We start from the raw sequence: 19482 nt of genomic DNA on the forward strand, positions 1-19482 counted from the left end.
AACAGGAGGCTGAAGATCTCATGGTAGTGCCTCCCCATCATTCACCTGCTCTCCTCCCACTAGCCCACTATATGCCATCCCTAGGGTTCTGTAAGTCACAAACCAGGTTGAGGGGCCAACTACAGGTCAAGAGAAGCTCCAGATCAGGGGCTAATAAATTGATTTAGGGACCTCAGAGGGGTTTTACAATTGTTGATATACTCTAGGACAGTGATTCTTCCTCCTCTTCCTCCTCCTCTTCTTCTTCCTCTTCCTCTTCCTCTTTCCTTCTCACATGGATACAGATGTAAATTGAAGAACACTTTCCCTAAATCACTAATTTTCTCATATTGACATTCTGATTAGATATCGCATGGCAGGGACCTTTCTCCAAGCCCTGTGAATGAACAGAAATCTAGATTTTCCTCAGAGTTCAGCTCAGGAGACAGCACTGTTTACCCAGACTCAGTGGCCCTGATCCAAAGAATACTCCGCTTTTGTTCCAGTGGAACCAGTATCCCTCTTTTCTTGCCCTGGCCCACCGCATACCAGGTCGTAGAGAAAACAGGTAGATTGATTTCCCCATAGTGGAGCTGCTGAGAGAAACTGTAAGCCATGCTTCAGTGAATGGAAGCCTCCATCAGTACCACATCTCCCTTGGGAAGCATCTGGAATGATCTTAGTTATTGTCTTTAGCTATATCCAAGCTGTGGCCTCACCTGACTCCTCAACTTCTCTCCTTCTGAGCCTAGCCTGGTGGCCATACTCACCTCTACAATCAGCACCAACCCAAGTTCCCCCTTCTGACCCATCCATCCTGCCTTTCGTAGGGCCGCTCTCAGCCTTCGCTTCTGATTTCATATACCCAACCAAGACATTGTCGAGCCCACCATAGCTGATTATTCAGGCTGAACATATATCCACTGACTCAATCCAGGCCTATGCCCATCAGGAAGGCCTAACCCCATCCTAGACCCTTGTGCTGGCGCAGAGCCTCCAGAGTCTGTTGCACAATTTGGGCACCACAGGGAACACATGACTGGCATCCACAAAGACAAAGATGGAAAATATGAGCCATCCATTTGGCAACAATGTTGGCATCTTCCTCATTTCGTGCTGCCAAGCTCTGACCAGAAAGATCTTGGCCTGTTTACTGCCCGATGCAGTCAGTCCAGACTCAGGGTGGCTCAGGTCATGGTGGTAGAGCCAGCTATAATGAGATTTAGACATGCAAGAAAAAGACAGAGAAAGGGATCCAGACTTGTATCAGAAACAAGCTAAAGGGAACGCTAGAAAACCTTCATGAAATCAAAGAGGTAAGGCTTTTAAAATCTAGAAATTGGCCAGAAATAAACATTACATTCTACTTTTCTTTTTTATTTGGTTTTCATAGGAGAAACTGTTTTCTGTCCACATAAAGTGTGTACAATCTTTTTTCCAGAATAAGGGAAGCAGGAAAATAGGTGAAGAATATCAAGTAACTGGAGGATGGTGTGTGTTATAATGGGGGAACAGCTGTGTCATTTGCTGCCTATAAAGTATTATTAATAATTTTGTGGCCCAAATAATTTCAAAAGCACTTTAAAGAGAAGCCAGAAAGAAAAGAACTAGTGCATACATTGATCTCATCTTATGCTCCTCCTAAATCTTTCAAGTTAAATGTTATTTCTCCCACCTTGACAACTGAGGCAGCCTCAGAAAGGCTAAAGGATTGCTCAAGATTACAAAACTAAAAAGTGACTGAGTTAGGAGAGGATTCCAGTCCACCAGACACCAAAGTTCACAACTGTCAAGGATTGTCATTAATTTAGGCAACTGTCTTCTCCCTAAAGTGTATACTAAAAGAAGTTTACCAGCATTCCAAGACGATGTCATCAGGGAGACAGCATGGTCAAGTTACCATTGAAGGAGTCCTTCCAGTCCATTTCCCAAAACTAGGAGTTGAAAGGTGAGTTTTGTAATTGGTTCGCTTTGAATAGATTATTTATTTTAAGCTGCCTGGTCTGATGATGCAATAAGCAGGGGAACAAGCTTGGTTTGAAGATAGATTTCTGATCTTCTGGGAAGTGTTTCCACTTTAATAAGCTTTGATTCCCCAAGGAAATTCCTAAAGGCATTCAGTCACAACCTACTGGGTTGCCAGGTCTCTGTAAATACACACATGCGCATGTGCACACACACATACAGGAATGGATAATTTTGTAGTCACGACAGTGAATGCTGCTGACAGTAAGCAGAGAGGAAACTATTTGGGGAAAATTTTTCTTCTTGCAATTTGAATCCAGTGGTTGGGGGTTCACAAATTAAGTGACAATGGACAGATTAAGAGGAGAAAAGATGGCTGGGCACAGTGGCTCACAGCTGTAATCCCAGTACTTTGGGAGGCTGAGGCAAGTGGATCACCTGAGGTCAGGAGATCGAGACCAGCCTGGCCAACATGGTGAAACCCCATCTCTACAAAAAATTAAAAAAAAAAAAATTAGCTGGGAGTGGTGGCACACACCTGTAATCCCAGCCTCTTGGGAGGCTGAGGCAGGAGAATAGCTTGAACCCAGGAGGCGGAGGTTGCAGTGAGCAAAGATTGCACCATTGCACTACAGCCTGGGTGACAAGAGTGAAACTCTGCCTCAAAAAAAAAAAAAAAAAAAAAAAAGAGGGGAGAAGACATGATTTATTTATACTTACAGGCAGGAATACTCAGTAATAAGTAACTCACTCATTAACCAGAGGAAAAAGGTTATATGCCAAACTTAACCAAGAAGGAGGGAGAGTGGTTAGGGAAAGTATGGAAGATTCTATTGGACTTTTTTTTTATGCTAGTGGAAATGGGCCGTCTATTTCCATGGCAGTTGTATTTTCTGAAGACTCTAACTTTATCAGATAAGATAATTTCAGATAAGATTTCTTTCTGAATCTTCTTTAGCTCCAACATTTTCATTTAAAAATTATCTTTATATCATGTCTAGGGGTCCAAGTGGGTCCCCACATGTCCTTCATCTGAAACTATTCTGGACATTTCACCAAAAAAGAGAAACAAAGCAAGTTTTATTGCTGTAGAGAGTGATTTATGTTAGAAATTGTGAGGAAAGAGATCAGCAAAGGGACAGAAAAACAAAGATTAAAGGTTGGAACCGAGTAGAACCAATTTCTGAGTATAGAAGGCAGCCAGTCCCGTCAAGAAGGTTTCTAGATGTTGAGTCTGAAGCCTCTTTAGTAAAGATGGTAGTGGGAATGTCATAATAATGGTTATTTGCTGGATCAGGGCATGGAAGATGCACATGTTCTGGTAAACTTTCTGGGTATCCCACATTGTTGTGGTGGTGATCAATCTTTTGAGGTCTATCAAGTTGTCCAGCTTCAGCACCCAGAGCTTCAAGAAATGGCCAGTGCTAGTTCTTAGTGACAACAAGTCAGGAGAGTGGGGGAAAAATGAAAGTGTTAATTACTGACAAAATGTGCAAGATGATAGAATCTAGTTTAGAAGAGACGAAAAATAGCTCAAAGACAATGAACAGAACTAGAATCTGCTAACTCACAAGGGGTGTTATAATTTTCCATTGAAACATAAAATTTCTCTCCACAATCACCTCCATTTTTATAAAAGATAAAGTAAGATTACTCTTATTTACAAAATAAGCCTAGCCTCATTAAATATGTCCTGATCATTTAATAAATGAAGCAAGAACGGTAACTGGCCACACAGGCCTTTAGAAGTTTGCTTTGTTGGAACTTTTATAAGGAATCTCAGATTGAACTTTTAAAAGCCTTTCTTGGCTAGGAGGCCAAGCCAAGAACTTGCCATCAGAACTTTATCTGCGGTACCTATAGATTGGGGTGAAATCCTCTCCTGTTGAGGTATCCAAAGCATTCTAAAGCTCCTGGGCCTGCCAGGAAGTGATCTTCATTACTCATTTGTGAGGCTGAGGACACTGTAAGCCAAGTAGAAGGCCAGTTTTGCTAAGAGAGCTTTGTGAACACTGGCTCCATAAAGTCAACCTTACTTCCTTAAAACTGCCTGGTCATGTCTGTTTATATGCACATCATTCTCAAATATGACATTTCAGTTAAAGCCTTGGTGATATAACTAATTTCCTCAATTATGTCCTGTTACAAGGAGAATAGGTACTTATGGAACTTATGCAAAAAACTGTATTGCCATAAAAGTAAGAATATTCAATATGAGTTTCTGAATTCTATAGGGATTAGGTAGGGAGAAAAATATAAATGTTTCATTCTTGTTTATAAGATATAATCTACTAAATCGTTGTTCATTATAAATAGGTTAAGAGAAAAGAGAAAGGAATTCCTTATATTCAGAAAATGGAATATTAAAGAACCAGCAATGTTCCAAACAAAAATAAAACCCATAAAAATTATAATCAATCTTCATCAGTTCATTCAGTCCCAGGTAATTTATTTTTGTTCTGCTCAATCTTGGGTTAGCAGTTTTATGAGCCCATCAGCCTCTCCACTAGAATTCTGGAAATTCTTACTCAGTTCAGTGGTATGATCTCAAAGTCATTTATGCAGAGCCATCAGAATCCTTCACCTTGGATAACCAGTCATTTCCATGGGTCTCTGAAATGTTCCTTTTTCTTAAAATGATGCAGTCTACCTTACAGTTGATTGTAAGAGCTTTCAAGAAAGCATCAGAATAAAACAATAACTCCCTGTGAATGAAAAAAGACTTAAAATGGCAATGGCTAAAAATTTGATGAGAGTTTGTTATAAAAATAATGCAATTGACAAGGATATGTGGTTGTTCTGATGACATAAAACATTTAAGATAATAATGGGAATTATGACTACTAACATTATGTTAGGACATATTGACAATGAGGGTTTTAACTCATATACTTTCTGAAGTACTTACATTCATAGCATTTACCCATACAAATATAACATAGGGAAGGTTAAGTATATCTTCTCATTTGATAATGCTTTCCTTTTCTAATGTCCTGACTTCTTTAAAGTATCAGCAAGCATCTTGAGATAAATAGGAGAGGCTTTGGGATTGAAAAGAAATACAGGTGGGCTTTGGGTTATCCTTAGAGTCCTATTACTGTCTTTGTAAAGACTTAATTAGTAAGGTGAGCGCAGTATTTTTAATTCTTCAAAGAATTAGGGGACAGTGTGTTAGTATATTTTGTGTTGCTATAACAGAATATCCGAGACTGTAACTGCCCAGTGGGTTCTTCCTACCTGCTGCTGAGATAGAGATGATTTATCAAGACAGCGGAATTGCAAAGGAAAAAGGGTTTAATGCACACAGAGCTAACTAAATGGGAAACCCAAGTTTTATTACCCCAATCAATCTCCCTGCAAATTCAGAGACTAGAGTTTTTTAAGGATTATTTGAAGGGTAAGGGGCTAGGGAGTGGGGAGTGCTGATTGGTTGGGTCAGAGATGAAATCACAGGGGGATCCAAGTGGGTTCTTCTTGCTGTCTTCTGTTTCTGGATGGGATCGCAAAACTGGTTGAACCAGATCACCAGTCTGGGTGGCACCAGCTGGTCCATCAGAATGCAGGGTCTGAAAGATATCTGGAACACTAATCTTAGGTTTTACAATAGTTCTCTTATCCATAAGAGCAACTGGGGAGGTTAGGAATCTTGGCTGCATCCTATCCTGAACCATAATTTTGAATCTTGTGGCAAATTTGTTAGTTTTAAGAAGGTGGTCTGGTCCCCAGACAAGAAGATTTGCTTCAGGAAAGAGCTGTTATCATCTATGTTTCAAAGTTAACCTATAAACTAAATTCCTCCTATAGTTAGCTTGGTCTATGCCCAGGAATGAACAAGGGCAATTTGGAGGTTAAAGGCAAGATGGAATCAGTTAGGTCTGATCTCTTTCACTGTCACAATTTTCTCACTGTTATAATTTTGCAAAGGTGGTCAGAAATGTATTGTCACACATTTCTGGAGGCTGAGAAGTCCAACATCATGCTGCTGGCATCTGACAAGGACCTTCTTGCTGCATTATCCCATGGTGGAAGGTGGAAAAGCAAGAGAGAGGACAAGAGGGGGTCATACTCATGCTTTTATACAGGAACCAATACCACCCATGATGGCTTAATCATCTCTTAAGGGTCCTAACTCTTAATACTGTTACAATGGCAATTACATTTCAACATGAGTTTTGGAAGGAACAAACATTCATACCATAGCAAATAGCCTCAATAATAGCATAAAGGAATTGGCCTGCCTATCCAACTACAGTATTTTTAATTTGTTTCTTTATATTAGAGATAAGATTTCCAACTAAGGTGGAAATCAAAAGATTTTCAATGATCCAGGACTCTGGATTTAGAGCTATGTGTCTTTGGAATGTTTTTTATAAGTCATTCAACAAAGACTTTAGAATGTATTTCTTTCCTCTGAGTACATTGCTCCACTTTAGCCCAATTAACTTTCAGAGTGGGAGGGAAGACCGAAGGGAAAACATCTTTAATAGCTCCTCTCAGGCCCTGAATATCAGCTTCCAACTGGGCCATTTGCAGGAGGAAGGTGATGGTGCAGGGGAGGGGGAGAGTTTATGGTGAGTGTGAGTTTCAAGTTTTGTTCTAGATCTGATTTCTGTTCTTTAGTTTTGTTAAGGGAGTCTTTCAGGCTAGCTGTGACACTTTTTTTTTAAATGTCCTTTCATTCTGATACTCCCATATTGGTAACAGGATATTTGTTTAGAATGAGAGCTTTCTGAAAATCCTCTCAAACTTAAAAGTTGTTCCAAATCAAAGGATCTGCTGTCTGGCCATTGATGATTTACTATCTCCAAAGGTATACGTTTTCCAAAATGTGACTCATAATGAATAAACCTATTTTATGGCTTAATCGTGGGCACAGGAAACACTCCCATACGGGGTACAGAAGATGCAGCTCCCATGCTCCAAAATCATCTCCAAAGACAGCCAAAGAGAGTGTAGAAGATGCAGCTCCCATGATCCAAAATCATCTCCAAAGACAGCCAAAGAGAAAGAAAGCAAAGATCATCATTGCTATAGGCAGTAAGAATGATACTTGTGAAAACTCCTGTCTCCAATTGCCTATAAAAAATGATATGACTTTGATCATGAACCTGTGAATCCATGACTCTGGGCAGGAATACTGAGATGGGACTTCTGTCCACTAGCAAGACAACAGGAAAAAGAAAATAAGGGCTTTTATGGGCCGAGACCCTTTATTTACACTTAGACAAACACCCTTAGCATTGGCAACAGTCAGCACAATGCCAGCTGAAAATGGGATGCCCAGGATACCCAAATTTCTCTCCAGCCAACTACAAATGCTTGAGTCCCAACCTGAAATTGGCTGTTTCTGAGCAAAGACCAGACAATCCGCACCCCACAGCATGTGGAAAGCCAGAGAGTGAGCACTCTGACTGAATCCAAGCCAAACTATCAGGACACAAAATGAGACAGAAAGGACACAGTAGCTATCCCTGGGAAGGAAAAGATCCATTTTAAAAGGTATTCAGACCAAGTCACAATACAGTAAGAATAAGTTCTGAGTGTTTTCTCCCGCAAATCTAAATCTCGGAAAGAAAAGACAAAAAGATGCTCTTACCACCCTCACCTTACGGCATTCTGAGCAGAGATCTGGGAACCTGGCTGCTAAGAAATTTATCTTTGTCAGCATAGTCAGAGATCCTGAAATCTTAGCTGTAGTTTCTGGAGGAGCAGAGAGTCACAGCCATCCCATCTTTGTCACCAAAACTGTGGGGAGAAAACTTTTCCTTATCCAATTTAGTTCCAGTGGTTGAAGACCCATGAATTAACTGACAATAGACAGATTAGCAGGAGAAAAGACAGGCGATTTACACATATACAGGAGTTCTCAGAGATAATAACTCACTCAATAGCCTGAGATTAAAGGGTTCATATACAAAATTTAACAAGGGGAAAGGGGTTAGGGCTTTAATGAGAAGGCATGGAAAGTTCTGTTGAGGTTTTTGATGCTAATACCAATGGACACTCTGTCTCCCTGGCAGCTAAATTCCAGGAAACTCTCTCAGATGGCGGTTAACGGCAGCAGTATTTTCTGGAGGCCCTGTCTTAGTCAGGTAAGTGCAGTTGAGATAAGACTTCTTTCCATATCTTCTTTAGCTCGAATGTTCTCACTTTAAAAATCTTTATACCAACTCCGGGGATCTGAATGAATCTCCACATGACTCAAGACATGTATCAGCCCAAGAACTTTTAAAAAGGAAAACTTCCTGGTTCCTTTCTAGGGCAAAGTTTGAGACAGACAATATTTCTATGACATGCTTGAGAGCTTCAGGAAGGCTCAGTGAAGTTCCTGGTGACAGACACTTCACTGCGTAATACAAATGCCCGGTGGGGTTACGGGTAAGGTCTCTGACCAGGATGACATCATCCTGGGCCTCATTCCAGCAGTGTAAGCTGCGACTTCTGCGCCCAGAGTCAGAACTGCTGTTTAACTTCGTTAGGGTCTCAAGATACAAAGCCTGCTACTTACCTTCAGAAAATCATTGCACAATATTTCAAGAGTGAAGTCATATCAGGTTTCTTTTTTCTGTTTACTTTTGCCTTTCACTCATCACAAACAGGATAAAAGGTAGACCACTTATATTTTTGGGTCACAAATTGATCTTATAACTGCAAACACTGACTTCCAGGGAAATTCTGTTACCAGTGGAAATATCTAGATGAAAAGGTGGAATTCAAAGTGCTAATTTCAAGAGGTAGTATCTTTTATAAGTAATATGAATTAGTGCTGTTTGTCTGTAAGGAAAACATGCTTCTTGTTCAGTAAAGTCATCTTCACAACTTCAGGAACGCTGCCATTATTAAGATAGTTAAGAGTACCTTCTAGAAAAATTGTGGACCCAGGTTCATCATTTCAAACAGCTGATACACAATACAAAATGTAGAAACTAAAGATAACTTGGCTGGGTGCAGTGGCTCACATCTGCAATCCCAGCTACTTGGGAGGCTGAGGTGGGAAGATCACCTGACAGCCAGGAGGTCAAAGCTGCAGTGAGCCATGATTGCACCACGCATTCCAGCATGGGCAACAGAACAAGACCCTGTCTTAAAAAAAATAACTGAGCCACCAAGTGATCTTCTCTTAGGAGATGGAAAACCCCATAATAAGAAGGGTAGGTAAATGTCTGCAGTCTAGCCTCTGGGAATGAAATTTCTTAAGGATGGGCTTCATGGATTTGGGGCTCATGAACCTGCAAGAACACTGGCAATCAAGAGAGTAAAAACATAACCAGAAGCGTTCAGAATTTGGGAAGCCTCTTCATAGCACTAACTGAGATATTGCTAATTAGTGGCTCTCCAAAATACTATTAAAATAATCTGTTGATTCTGGATGGTCTTTATTGGGGGAGAAGGCTGTTCTGTGCATTATAGGATGTTTAGTAGCATTCCTGACTTCTACCTTCCAGATGCCAGGAGCAGCCCCAGTCGTGACAACAAGAAATGTTACCAGACATGGCCAAATATCCCCTGGGAGGCAAAATCATCCCCTTCAGTTGAGAACTGAAGGCTCGAAGGTAATGGAGAACACTGTTTACAAAGAATCCCAGTAGAGTCTCGGGGTGCAGGTAGGGGATGTAGCAAAGTTGGGAATATTTTTGAGATTGTGAAGTCTGGATTTTTTCCAATGTGTATCTTTTAGCGTGGGAGCCAGGGAGGTCTGGCTAGGGTCAGGTGAGGACCATAATCTAATCACTTAGAATTGGCAAGCAATACAAGGTGAAGATTTTGAGAGCAAAGACTCAGAAAAGCTCAAATTTTAAAACTTTCCTTTGATGCTTTCTATTGATGAGTTGATGCGTCTTTGGGGAAATTCCTGGAATGAACAATACAGTTATTTGTAACTGTTATCTTCCTGAGGAAGAGTCTTCTGGAACAGTAAAGTTATGCTGATGAAGATCCTGGAATAGTAAAGCCATGTTAACATAGACTGTGTGGATATAAATAAGTTTTAGATCTCAGTGAATTCCTTAATTCCTTGATTTTTTTTTTTGCCCCTGCCCTTTTGCCCATTATTACCACATTCAGAAAAGCCAATAAAATACAAAAAAAAAAAAAAAAAAAAGACTAAAGAGGCAGCAGGAAGGAGGAGGGTCTCAGATGTGCCGCCAGGCTCCATCCTGACTTCACCACACTGACTCCTGCATGGCCTGGGCAAGCAACATACTTTCTCCAAACCTCAGCCTCTCCATCAATATATGGAAGTTGATAATAGTGACTCCTTCATCAAGTTGTGGTAGAGTTTGAATGAAATAATACATGACCAGTGCCCTAGACATACTATGCACTCAGTGGGTGTAAATCAACTGTGTAAAACTAGGAAAAAATGCCATCACAATGGTGCTTCTGTGCTCAGACCCACATACCTTTCGGGACCACCTCATTCTTTCTGAAAACTATAAGCAAATACTGGGTTTAAAAGGAAGCAGAAGTGTTCTCTGTGCACCCTAGAAATATTGTGTGTACGGAGAGGTGGCTAACTCTCCTAAATCCTTCACCCATATTCTTAACTGAGCATGCTCTTGGATCACCACTAAAATGCATCGGGGAATTTAGGCTGTAATTTAGTAATGTCACTGCTTATAAAAGTAGAGGAACAATGAGAACACCATGGCACTAGCTTGGAGTAGGTTAAAAACTACTTTTCTGAAGCTTATCTACCAGAAAGTTTATCTAAGCTATTTTTCATGGGATGTTTTAAAGACAATACCTTCCTTTAATAGCCATGACCTTGAATTCATTATGGTGGAATTCTACTGCTTACTCTCACCTAATTCTGAAAACCGGCCGTATTCTTCAAGTGGGAGACTCACTTATACAGTGCCAGGTGCTGATCTAGGCACTTCATATGAACTTTCTGCTTTAATCCTCAGTCTGTGAGGCAAATACTGTGATGAGAAATCTGATACTCAGAGTCAAGTAATGTAGTGAAGAGACCCAGCTGACACACGAGTGGAGTCAGAATTTAAGCCTTGTCTAGTGGACTCCAAAGTTGACGGTTCTACTCCATCATGTTACCACCTACATGTCTATTTCTCAAAACAACAACAAACAGAAAAACCCAAAGATAACGCATCAAACATCCTAGTCATGGTTTTACAGAGCTTGGGTCCATGTGTAGTATTTGAACAGATAAACTGGTTTCTAGTATGTTGGCAAGGAAGGGGCAATCTTGCAAGGTGGATAGATCTAATCTGATCGTAAGGTGACTGAAATAACCAGACACCAGCCTCAGGGAGCCACATTGCCAGTCCAGTTGATTGCCTAATTTTAACCAGTGAATGAAGTAGATCCAATCCATTAGTTGACACTTAACTGCTATTGATGGGACTGCGAGGAAGAAAAACAAGTCCGTCGCCTCTCTTATATACCATCCTGTCCCCCAGTGCAACTTGAGTGCTGTGTAAATTTGGCAAAGGGATGTTTAGACAGCAAAAGTTATCAACAAAATGGTTATGGGCCAAGGGAATTTCACTGAATAATCCTGTGGCTGGGAGTGACACTGGAATTAATCGTCTCCTAGTGTCTTGAAGAGTAGGTTTCCTAGGATAGCCTCCTTTTTTATGGTGATGGTAATCTTTTTATTATTTTTAGTGGTGGGTGATTCATTAAAAGAACAACTAAACGCAATTCAACTTCTAGGCCTTTGTAAGGCTTTTGGATTTTGTTTTTGTTTTTTAACATAAACCAGAGGTTTTTTTTTTCCTTCTCAGCTCTGTGAAAATGCCAACCGTGTGATTTTTGAGCAAGTCCCCTAATCTCACTGGGGTTCAGTTTCTTCTCTGTAAGAGAGGGATCCACTACGTGATCCCTAAGGTCCCTTCTTGCTTTTTAGTCAAACTGATTCAGACGTTATTAACTGACTAGTGCCCTCTACAGGCAACTTCCTCCACCGTGTAAGAATCCAGGAAGAGGATATTAGCAAAATTCTCTTGATGTATTTAGTGTTGTGACTTAGTGTGCAACACAATATCTCGTTATGTAATGAACCATGCTGTGAAGCAAATAAAAATGTTAGACTTTATCTAGACCTAATTTTACAGTTAAAGAATATGAGGACCACCATGCCTGGGAACTTTTCCAATTCCTTTGGGATAAGGCTGGGGCTTGGTTACAAATCCTTGATCTTCAGCTTAATAGTGTCCAGTAGTGACCTTTCTAGCCTTTTACGGTTTTCTTCAAAACTCTCTTGCCTTCACTTCACAGATAACATTGGAACTCAGCATTCTGTAAATTTTCTACATACTTACTAGCCTTAACAGTTGATGAACTGCTGATTTTTCCACTAGAGTGGGAAATGACTGCGTAGAAGTTGCCTGGTAATTATGTGAGCACCTCCTGTAAGGGCTACTTTCTTGCAACCTTTCCTGCTACTGATGGGAAGGTCCTTTACTGACATTGCCAGTGGAAAATGTATGCATGCTCAATATCTGATTGATTCACTTTTAGTTCAAGGACTGCGAAAATTTTTAATCCTTCATGCGGAGACCTACTCAGAAGTTGGGACACACTCTTCATTTCTAAGGTGGAGGACACAGAAAAAATGTCCTGGACAGCTTTCAATGAAAATCTGGGTCTGCTTAAGCCTACTTTAAAATTTTCTAAAATAAATTCATGTTTTAATTTTTATTATTACAAAAGCAGCATTTGTGCCTTGTCGAAAGTTATAAATTGAGATAAAGAAAAATAAGAAAATGATGCACCATATTCCTACCACCCATAGATTACCACTGTTAACACCTGTGTGTATATCCTTAAAGCTTTTTCTATGCATGTATAAATATACATATACATATTTTTACCAAAATGAGATCATGTTGTACATGCTGTTTGTAACCTGCTTTTTTTAGTTAATGATCTCCATCTTTCCTTGCCAATAAATTTTCATCTTATCTAAAACCCAGTCTGTATTCAAATTCCTCCTGCTCGTCCCCAAAAATGTCCTTTCCAGTTGGTTTGTCCAAACCAAACTCAAACCTAGGGCCCTGCATTGCATCTAGTATTATGTCCCTTAAAGCTCTTTAAGCTAGCATGGCTTCTTTTCTCCTTTTATTATTTTTTTCATGAAACTCCTTGTTGAAGAAAACAGGGAAGCTTTCTTTTGGTTTTTTTTTTTTTTCTCTTTCAGATCTTGTTCTTTACATAAACCAGATTTTTTTTTAAAATTGCCCAACTTTTTGCTGTATCTTCACCTGCAAGAGATACTGCCTTAATGGTATAACAGATGGTCAACTGCTGAAATGTAAAGCTTTTCATCTAAAATGAAATCTGTAAACCTGCTCAAAAGCCTGGAAAACATCTCTATTTTTCTTTAAGTTTCCCCTCTGCCTGTCCCTCCAGTCCAGAACAAAGGAAAATCAGTCAATTATGTCAGGCCCCATGATCAGCTATAGTGGTGAACAAAACAGCCATGGTCCCTGTCCTCAGGGAGTTTATAGTCTAGGGAGGGAATCTGACCTTCAGTAAATCATTAAATGCTTAATTAGGTGAGGACAACGACAAATGCTGAAAAGGCAAAGAATAGAGTATAAGGGGTCCAGGTGTGAGAGGTGTCTCAGGAAAGAAAGGGGCCTTGTTTGATATATTATGGCAGCCTTTTCCAGAGAAATGGCATTGAAATTGGAATTGGTTAAGAAGAAAGGAAGAAGACTGTTTCAAGCAGTGGGACCAGCATTTGCCAAGGTGCTGAGGTTTAGGAGTAGTTTCTAGCATGGCTGGGATAAAGGGGATTAGGGGAAAAATGGAATGAGATAAAGCTGGGAAGGAAGGCATGGGGCAGCTCATTCAGAACTTACAGGCCATGTGAACAATTTTGGACTTGATTATGTGGGCAAGGAGGAACAATGAAGAACTTTGAGATTTGTATTTTACTAAGATCAGGCTGACTATTGTGTAAAGAGTTTGTATTAGTTCATTTTCACACTGCTGATAAAGACATAACAGAGACTGGGTAATTTCCAAAAGAAAGAGTTTTAATTCGACTCACAGTTCCATGTGGGTGGGGAAGCCTCACAATCGTGGTGGAAGGCAAGGAGGAGCAAGTCATGGCTCACATGGATGGCAGCAGGCAAAGAGACAGAGTTTGTGCAGTGGAACCCCTCTGTTTAAAACCATCAGATCTCATGAGACTTATTCATCATCACGAGAACAGCAGGGGACAAACCTGCCCCCATGATTCAATTACCTCCCACCGGGTCCCTCCCACAACATATGGGAATTCAAGATGAGATCTGGAAGGGGTCACAGCCAAACCATATCAGAGGACATGAAAGGGATGGGACTGGGTACGAATTACCAGTTAGAAGGCCACTGTGGTTGCGCAGGTAAGAGATGATAGCTTGGCCTAAAGTAATGGCTGGAATGGATTGAAGAGGAATGATTTCAGAGATATTTAGTGAATCGGCAAGTGGAACCAAAAAGACTTGGGGACTGATTGGACAAGGAGAAATTAGGGAGAGGTAAAGGAAGGAGAGGAGCTAAGGATGGTATATCTGTCAGCACTGTCTCTGTACCTGTGGCAACCCCATTCAAACTGGCTGAAGCCTAAATGAAAATTTATTGATTCAAGGGAAGGAAAAGTCCTGGGGGTAGATCAGATACTTCATATGTGGCTGGATCCAGGAGTTCAAATGATGTCTTCAAGAGTAGCTCTCTCTCCAATTCTTTATCCGGTGTGATGGCTTCACTCTCTCTGGAAAGCTCTCCTTCTGGTGGCAAAATAGCTGCCGGCAGCTCTAGGTTCACATCCTCAGAGGTTAGCAACTCCAGAAGAAGGCAACTTCTCAATATTTTTAGAAAACTTCCTAGAATTGAGCCTTATTTGCTAGTCCTGGGTAACATGTTTACCCATGGAGCTAAAGGGTAGGATTAATCTCACCTGGAGGAAATACACTGTGAGCAGGAAAGGAAATTTGAAGAGCTATTCCCAGTACAAAGGTGAATGGGTGCTAAGTAGGAAAGAATGACAGTACTAATAAGGAGTCCAGGTAACTCCGAGGATGTTTATAGGGGATGCGGGGGTAGGGTCTATTCATCGAAGGAAGAGTAGAGTGTTGAGGGGAAAGATCACAAATTCAGGTTTGCACGTGTTTGTTTTGAGGCCTATTATCACATGGGGATGTCAAGTGGGCAGATGGGTCCATGAGTCTGATACTCAGTAGGAAATTCTTGGCAGTAGTTTGAGTTCCTGGAGTTATCAGTGCACAGGATATGGACAGGATCATCTGAGGAGGGTGTCAGATGAGAAAAGGAAATTTAATATTTGGGTAGAGGAAGAGGCTGCAGAGCTGAGCATAAAAGAAGGTCCGGTCAGCTAGTTAGAAGGAAACCTAGTGGGAATAGTGCCATCAAAGTCAAGCCTCTGTCCCAACAGTGAGTATGGAATGATTGACTATATGCCATGCCTCTGAGAGAGAAAAATCAGATGCAGAAGCATTCTCAAATGTAGCAACATTGAGATTGTTGGTGACCTTAGTCAGTGGAACAGGTGTCCTTACAGCATTGGGGAAGGAAGCCAGGTTTGGTAGGCGGTGGAAGGGTGAGTCAGAGTTGAAAATATGGTAAAGATTAGAAATTTATGATGAAGAAATGGAGATTGACAAAAGAATGGCAAGGGCAGGCAAGGGGGGTCTAGGAGGGGTTTTTGTTTTATGTTTTAAAAGAGACACGAACTTATTGAGAGGAAAGTTGGAAACACACAAGCTAAAAGACAGAAGAAGATGGGATCCACAGCACGGGTGGATGGAAAGATGTTGAAATTGAGAGGGACCATGTCCTCCACTGTAACTGGAAGCGAAAGCATGAACACAAAAGCAGGAAAGTCTGTATAGATCTCATGGCCAGAAATTGACGTTGTTTCCATGTAATGGTTTCTATTATCTCTGTGAAGTAGGAAGTTACATTGTCTCCTTAAAGCCAGCAAGAAATCCAAGATTTGAAGAGAACAGAGAGACTTGAAACAGAGTGTAGAAAAGCAAACCAGAGGTAGAGCAGGATTTCAGAGCAGTTCCTGTGGCCCAGCAGGGGAGGAATTGGCCTCAGCAGATCGGTTGGTGATTTCCTGCAGCAGTGCCCAGCAGCCTGAGGGCTGAAGCTGAGAAGATGAACAGTGAGTCCTCCAGATATGATGAAAGAGCACAGGAAAAAGGAGCTGATGGTAGAGTCAAACCCCACCACAACATTATATGTGAGATCCAAAAACTGAATTGCATGAAATGGAGAGCCTTGTTATAACTAGGTCAGTGAAATGAGGATAGGGGCTGAGTGGAAGATGGGGGCCAACTACCAAGTACAGGCTGCTAACTTCACACTGCCACAGGATGTACCATCATGGGGGTTTTACCAAATTTGCAAGGGAAAGATTGAAAGGATGAATCATAGAGTTCATGTTAGGAAGGAAGGGAGTGAGGAAAGGTGGGTGCTAAGGACAGGAAGAAGGAGGAGTTGACAAGAGAAGGTTCCAAAGAGGTGGGGAACAGGCATGGAAAACATAGAGGGCTGGCCAACAGTGACGCAGAATCAGGCTTGGGAAGAAGGGTAGCCGTGGGCCATGGAAGCACACTGACTTAGGTGTTCAAAGATCTAGGTTCTAGTCCCAGCTCCACCACTTATCACCCATGTGGCCCTGACTCTTCAGATTCCTCATTTTAAAACCAGGAATAATGGCATCTTTCCTGTTCACCTCACTGAGCTGTCATCACCAATTATCTGAAGTGCTTTAAAAGTGTGAGCTCTATTAGAAAACAGACCAAACAGTCTCTTGTTTCCTTTGTGACAGAGAGGGGGTGTATGGAAAGGGAGGTGGTTACCACGGACCCACCACCGAAGAGTACTGGCCTCGCATGCGTGCTGTGCTTAGGTTAGGGAAGGAAAAACAGACTTTGCATCCTCTGCCTTTAGCTGCTGCTGTTTACCAACAAGCTATCGCTCAGCAGTGCTGTGGTTCTATTTTAATTTTTAATTGTTTGTTTGTATTCCGTAACAATCAGACCTTCCCGATCATTCAAACACATCAAAACATCAGATCAGAGACACACAGCCTGAGGCCCTGATGCTTGTGGTGATACTCTGCAGGAGGCTACCCTATGTCTCCCCAGCATTGGTCCTGTGTTTTTAACCCTTTATTCCTTTTCTCTCCTCCTTATTCTTCTTTTCCTATTAATCCCCCACTCTGGAAAAAAAAAATCCTTTGCTGCGTCCATCCATGTTTCAGTAAATGGCACCACTACCTACCAAGTTGTTCAAGTCAAAACGTGAGAGTCTTTCATGATTCTGATCTTTCCCTCATATCCAATTCATTGTTACATCTGGCTGACAACTTCCAAGAGAAAGTCACTTTTTACCACCTTTATGGCCATCACCACAGTCCAGCAACCAGCATCTCTCTGTTTTTGTTTGTTTGTTTGTTTTTAAGGGACAGCGTCTCTTGCCCAGGCTGGAACACAGTGTCATGATGACAGCTCACTGGATTCTCGAACTCCTGGGCTCAATCAGTCCTCCCACCTCAGTCTCCCAAGTAGCTGGGACTACAAGAGCACACCACCACATTTGGTTAATTAAAAAAAATTTTTTTTTGTAGATACTGGGTTTTGCTATATTGTTCAGGTTGGTCTCGAACTCCTGGCCTCAAGCAATTGCCCCACCTTGTCCTCTCAAACTGTTGGGATTCCAGGCGTGAGCCACCGCACCCAGCCAGCATCTATTGCATGGACAACTGTGATACCTCTTATCTGGTCTTCCTGTTTTGGTGTTTACCTGCCTACAATCCATTCTTCCCACAATCCATTCTCTAAAGTCGTCTTTTAAAAACACACGTCAGATGCCACTGAAAATGAAATCTGTCCCTCCCCCACCAACTACTTCAGTCAAGCCACCTGGGTCCTTTTTTGGGTCCTCGATCTTGCCAAGCTTGTTTTAGCCTTGGGCCCTTTGCCACAGCTGTCCTCTTGCTTTGGAATGTTCTCCCTGATCCCAGTTCTTTCTTGTTATTCAAATCTTAGATTTAATGCTACCTCCCCAGAGAGTCTTTCCCTGGCCACTCAGCCAAAAGTAGGATGGATTATTTCATCTGTCTCCCAGAAACATACACATCTTTTATCCTGTCCTGTCTTGTCTACCTCTCTTTCCCTGTTACCTTCTTTAAAAGGTTCTCTTTAACCCATTTCTTAAGTTAGCCTGTGATGTATATTAGACGTCAGTTAGAATTCTCTAAGCACCACCCGTGAGGCTAAATTCATGGAGCCACCATATTGGTTTGGGGGTCACACATACTCCTCCCTTCCTACCTCTGTTCCTCTCTTCCTTCCTTTTGCCCTCCTTCTCTCCCTTTTTTCTTCATTCCTTCCCCCCTTTCCTCCCTCTTGTTGACATAATTAATTTGTAGGCTCCGATGAGCAGTTAGACCTGTGTTTCTAAACATCAAGACAGTTATGGTCTAAGGATGGGAGGTCCAAATTTGAAATCCAAAGACTCAGGAGACTCAAGGGAAATTCTGTTTCCCTCCTATTTATTTGTTTCTGAGCCCCAGTTTTCATATACTTGAAGTGGCAGTAAAAACTACTATTTTACAGGTTTTTGTTGAGTGAGACAGTAGATGTATCAGTTATTTACTGCCACAATATGTAACAAACCACCCCAAAGCTTAGTGGCTTAAGCTCGCCATTTGGTGTTTCTCATTCCTCTGTGGGTCAGCTGGGAAGTTTTGCTGATCTGGACTCGGCTCAGTCATGGATCTGCAATCAGCTGCCCACTCACCTGGGGGCTAGCTGGCTGAAGATGGCCTTCAGCTGAAACCACTCATCTCTGTTCCATATGGTCTCATCTCTCCCAGCAAGCTAGTCTGGGTTTGTGTTTCTGGTGGTGGCAAGGTTCCGAGAGAGCAATCAGACACCTTTAAGCACATTTCAAGTTTCTGCTTGCATCAAGTTTGCTATTATCCCATTGTCTAAACAAGTCTCATGGCTAAGCCCACTGCCAAAGGGCATGAATACAGGGATATATGCAAAATCCTTGTCCAAGAACACAAACCACCAAAATGGAATTGAATAATAGTGATATGGTGCTTCCTCCTCTGGGAAGTCTTCCTTGATCTTCCTCAGCAGCCTTGAGTACTCTTTCTGAGATGCTTTTGTCATAGAAGTTATTCATAATTCCTAACATTTCCTAGACTCTATGTGCTGGGGCGCTCCAGATACAGCAAGCAGTGAATGTACAAAGTCTATTACATTTTAATGGTGGGGAACAGACAGTGAATAAGTAAAGATTAAAATATACACAATTCCACATACTGATGTTGCTCTAAAAATACTGCTTTATATTTCTTTATGAGTGTGTTTTCCCCACTACACCAGGATTGATCTCCTTTTGGGCAGAGACTAAGTATTCATCTTTACACCTCAAGTCTCTAGCATGGTGCCTGGCTCCATAAGTGTTCAGTAAATAATAAACCTACCAGTGGGCAGGAGAGCTCTGCAGAAGGCTTGGCAGTGAGGGGTGTAGAGCCAT

General features: G+C 41.4%; 1 long non-coding RNA gene across 5 annotated transcripts; it reads left to right on the forward strand.

Moving 5' to 3' along the window:
* Positions 1-1141: 1141 nt before the first annotated feature.
* LOC135971305 (uncharacterized) lies at positions 1142-12879 on the forward strand. 5 transcript variants are annotated; one of them, XR_010587393.2, is made up of 5 exons: positions 1142-1295; positions 1812-1927; positions 7965-8036; positions 9390-9497; positions 12187-12879. It is a non-coding gene; the product is annotated as an uncharacterized lncRNA (long non-coding RNA). The 5 variants fall into 5 exon arrangements; XR_010587394.2 differs by having other exon boundaries at positions 12430-12879; XR_010587392.2 differs by having other exon boundaries at positions 9390-12879.
* Positions 12880-19482: the final 6603 nt, after the last annotated feature.

This window comes from Macaca fascicularis, chromosome 6 (assembly GCF_037993035.2).
Source record: "Macaca fascicularis isolate 582-1 chromosome 6, T2T-MFA8v1.1".
Taxonomy (NCBI): domain Eukaryota; kingdom Metazoa; phylum Chordata; class Mammalia; order Primates; family Cercopithecidae; genus Macaca; species Macaca fascicularis.